This window comes from Xiphias gladius, chromosome 6, assembly GCF_016859285.1.
Source record: "Xiphias gladius isolate SHS-SW01 ecotype Sanya breed wild chromosome 6, ASM1685928v1, whole genome shotgun sequence".
Lineage (NCBI taxonomy): Eukaryota > Metazoa > Chordata > Actinopteri > Istiophoriformes > Xiphiidae > Xiphias > Xiphias gladius.
This window is the reverse complement of record NC_053405.1, coordinates 7187198-7192397: the sequence shown is the minus strand read 5'-3', so window position 1 is coordinate 7192397 and position 5200 is coordinate 7187198.

Below are 5200 nucleotides of genomic sequence, written 5' to 3'. Positions count from 1 at the left end.
GCACGGCGACGTAAACGACACCCCTTTGCCAAAACCTGACAGGATGTGGGACCCTCTCGCTGCAATCAGCAGGAACACAACCACACACCAGCAGTGACAGTGATGAAGATATTCTGACACACCCATCAGGTCCACATCTGCAATTACATAAGAATTACTGATGATTAGGCTTAGGGGGAAATCAGAGTTGATTCCCTCCCAAGCTGTTGGATCGGTCCGTCTGTCCCACTGGCTACTGCAGTGATTATTTGCTCAAACAAGCCGAGCATTGATGGGAGCGGCAGCACTCAGTTTTTGGGCGTCTTGTATCTCAGCCCACTGGAGTTACTGTTGGACCGCGTAATCGCCATAATCTCTCCATACCGTCAGCAGCAGTTGAGCTCACGCTGGCACTTGACGCTCTTGCCATTGTTTGACACGGGCAGAGCAGTGAGGTCGCATAATCAGAGGCTGTATTGCTGCCCTCGCTTCCCTTTTGAATGTTGAGGTGATTTAACACTACAGGGCCCCTCAGTGCTCTTCTAGCGACACGGTACTGAATGGCACACAGAATATCTCAGATGCTGAATATCTGCAGATTACTTTACGTACTTTTGCATCACCTGCAGACATTCAACTGATATAACTTCTCAGTATGAAGTTGATTAACAGCAGGAGGATCAAAAAACTGTAACTCTAGTGGACACTAGTTTCCAAAAGCAAGTGGCGCAGCCCCATGTAGACATGCTCATAATTGACTCTAAAACTTTTTAGTAAACTTGGGACACACAAATTGCAGAGTACATTTAATTTCTTTCACAGATAATTTAAATCTGCACTGCAAGAATTAATGTCGTAAAAATACAATGGTCTTGGTTAGCGTTTAAAAATGTGCTTTGAACTCCTAAGCAGTGGCGGGCCTCAGGGTCGGGCTTGTGCTGATGTTCCTATGGAGCATTAAGTGACACGACTGATGTATTTTCCGACTCCTTTGTCTCCCCCATGCTGGGTAATTGCAGCCTGGTTTCCACTTTTGTGAAGGGATAAGGGCTAGCAAGACCTTAGTCATTATATCGCCGCCCACTTTCCCCCCGTGACACCATTTCTGATTCCTTTGGCCTTCCTTTGATCTCTGGAGCTGACTATGATTGTGCCACGGAAATGGAGCTAATGAGTGGCAACTATGACTGTGGGGTTTGGGCACTAAAAATCTACCTGCCGTCCTCCCTCGTCACAAATTGCAATTAGGTGAACACACACCAAGAAACACATATAAATGTAAGGAAAGGCACACACACACACACACACACACACACATACCAACCGCCGTCCTTACATTTAGCAGTCAGGATGAAAACAGACAAACTAAAAAGAATAGATGGCACGGCACAGTGATGACATTCAGCATATGTAACGTGAACGAAAAATGTCATGGCACTTAAAATTATTTTTTTTTTTATCTCAGTTGTAAAGACAATATGATGAATCATATAAGTGTTAACGTTTTCAGCATACATCAAGCTTTTCTGAGCGCCATATCCCAAGGCCCTGTGGGACATATAACTCTTCTCACCATACTTTAGGCCAGATGTGTCGGATCAGATGTGAAGAGGACAGCTCCACAGAAAGAAGTTCAAGAGGCACCCCACTCAGACTCCTGAAACACCCTCTATTGGCTCCTTTCAATGCTGGAGCACAGCTTTTTTCACTCTGAGCTTCCTCTGGGTGGTGACCCCGGACGTCCTTCACAGGAACCTCATTTTACTGCTTGTACCTGCAATCTTATTCTTTCCATCCTTTGGCAGAACTCACGACAATAAATGAGGGTAGAAACATGGATAGATATTGGACACCTAGACGCTTGGAGGTGTCCAGGTTGAGACTTGAAGTCTCATCCCAGCTGCTTCACGCTTGGTCGCACGCCACCCTAGGACACGAGTTTACCTCAACAGCAACCGCAGCCAAAAAGAAGATCAGACATCTCGGATCTGATGATACAGCTAAAAGCTAAGCAGCACTGGATATCAGTCATCTTTGGCCAAAGGTGTTTGTTCTGGAGTCCATAGGCAGGCCCTTTCCAGGATCCCCACCCAGAGGAAGAAGGCAGTATACTTCAAACAATCAGACTGAGCAGACGCTGCAATTCCATGGTGAAAACTCAAAGACAGCAGTGCTCAACTAGGGGCTCACGAGTACCCCCAGAAAAAGGAGACCGTTCAGCACCTATCCAGGACTTTGACAGCTAATGTCCTCCCTCTTGTTTCCTGTTGTGTCCCTCCAAAGCCCCCTTATAATAAAGGGATGAAAAATCCCCCAAAAACTACTTTAAAAAAATCTGATGCTGTGAGTATGTGTACGCCTATTTACAGTATACCTAGCCTGTACTACCTCATGCACCGCAATCCATGTCCTAAGAGTCTGTTCTCGTAAAGAGAGGCGAGTTTCTCAAGGCACCTGCCTCCAACCTGCCGCTCAACTGGCAGGCAACACAGCAGACGACCTACACTAGGCCCCAGAGGTACAAGCCCGGCTACAAGCTGCTTGGCTACAAGGAACCTTCCTAGGCCTGGTTCTGGCAACTGGACCTGGTTTCCCCGATGTGGCACGGCCCCCTCCCGAAACGATGCAGATTGTTGAACCGCGTTCAGCTGTGTGTGCTTAAATGCAGTCTCAACCAGTTGCAATTCGAGGCGTTCAAGGTATACAGCTAGGACGTGAGAGTTGATGTTAGACTGATAGTTACATGTCATTGGGATCATTTGGTACTCCCTTTTGATCTTGTTAACCAATAACTTGCTTGTACTTGATAATTATCTGGGTGAGAGCCGGTCAGTTAGGACAAAGCAGCTACCATGATATAGTGGAGAGAAAATATGATCAGAAAGTTTCGTGAGACAGTGGACGGTGCTCTAACAACTACTTCACCACGATAACTCAAGGCTGATAATAAAAGAATAACAAAGACAACCAGTGGGCCGTGTTGGTTCAAACTGTCAGCTTGAAACAAGGCAGGCAAAAGGGAACAAATGAATCACTTCCTGCGAACATCGTACCGGGGATCAGTGTCCAAGGTGACAGTGGTGACAACACGGTCAGTCTGTTTGTGTTGAAGTGTTGCAGTGACGTTTGATTATTCTAAACAAACGATGGGTTTTAATCAGCCAAAGGCTCTGGAGCATTCTGCCTCAATCTGTCCGAGAGGGTGATTGAATACGTGTACATACTACAGTAAAGTCCTCCCACAAGTTTAGGGTTCATCAGTGACCGGTATGTTGTGAATGCGGATTTATGAGGGAAACGTTTGGAAAAAAAAAAAAAAATCACAAAGGCTGAGCCTGTGTGTCCCGAAAAGGGAATGTTTCTGTTGACCAGACAACTTGTAGCATTACAAAATAACTGTCTCCATATTTTGTAATAGCTCTATGAGCTCAACAATGAAAGGACCATACAAAACCACACTGGTGGGGTCTTCCAAAATGTCACATAACAGCATGCCTTTTAAGGAAAAACAGATGGCCGCATTTAGTAGTACTTCTCTATGATTGGAACAGGGAGATAAGAAAAATACTTATCAGCTGAATTTTTAATTCAACATGTGAAATATGCATGCAATTTTGTAGTGTTGAACACAGAAAAATGTTTTCCATCCATTTAGGAGGTTCTGCTTGAGAAATGATTCTTAGTGTGCCCAATATCAACCAATCTGTGTGACAGGACCAGGACTTTGTGTGTCAATACCTGATTTTTCCCGATGCAGAGCTCTTCCAACATTAGGCTCTTTCTGGATAAGGCCACCACAGCAGAGATGTGTCCTGAAGCTGGTCTCATAAAAACCAGCTCTGCACGCAACACAATTGAGCCCTGCCCACCAAATCAAGACTGATTAAGTGCAAACCAACTTCAGACATTTCAAAGGGCAATTTAGTTAAATTGGAGGCCTTATTTCCAATGCCTTTGTTCGCCAAAGACTAAAAACAGTTCAGATTTACTTTTAACAGCAAACAGAAACAAAAGCACGGCTTTTGTGTGGTCACATATAGTAACTTTATTGAGATAGAAAATTAAGAGAACCGCTAAAATAAAATGGATGGTAGTTAAACTCAGGCAAAGCCGTGACAAAAGAAAGAACAGATGTTTAGGCACGAAAAGTTACTACTTCATATTTTCATCCACTTGGTGATGTCACATCAGCTCCTATACAGTGTATTAGTCTGTGTTAGTACTTTATGTTTTTCATACTAGACAGTGGATTTTGAACCCTAACTGTAGGATTCGACAAGTAGTCGATTTTAGCAGTCGCCGCGAGATGAAGCGTAGGTGTCCTGGCTGGAGGACACAGCACCTCCTTTGCTTTTTTTTTTTTAAAAAGGAATCAGTTGGCATATTGGGAAATATGCTTATTCCCTTTTTTGCGTAGAGTTAGAGGAGAATATACCTCTGCACAGAGCCAGGCTAGCCACTTTCCTCTATCCAGTCTTCATGCTAAGCTAAGCTAACCGATGGCTGTAGCTTCCTATTTTCTGGACAGCAATTAGATTGGTATCGGTCTTCTCATCTAATTCTAGGCAAAAATATGAATTAGCATATATTAGCATATATTCAGCAAACTGTAAGAAGGCCCAGATCAATATTATATAAGCATGGTCCCAAAATGTATAGCAAAATTTGAACATGGACATGAAAACTGCTATACTCATGGGGAGGGGCGGCACACACGAGTGTGTTCGCTGCGTCCTCCCTCACAGAGGGATGCGCGGTCAGATGTGAGATCATTGCCCCTGACTGCAGAGGGGTGGAAAATGCGTCATCACGGTCCAGACATCAAAGACAGCCCGCCTATAGGGGTTAACATCCAAAAGAGGTTAGCAGGGGTTATAAAAACACATCAGTTATTACTGGCACTCTGTTATTGTAATAAACTAACATTAGGTAAGACGACGGCGTGTAGAGGCACCACATGCGTAAAAGCATTCGCACAGGGAGACACCCCAGAGGTGTCAGAAAAACGAGCATGTCAACATGAACTTTTATTAGCTGATGTAAAAATGAGACTAATGGTCTTACTAAAGCTTCACAGAGGTGAAATTCCCTGAGATTCAGAGGTGATTGGGACACAGTGTGGGGCTGGTCTACCTTAGATTTCAATTAAAACAAATAGCCCACAGACGATATGTACTTTTGCGTGTCATGTGCTGAGACTTGTCTTAACTATTGAGCTGTG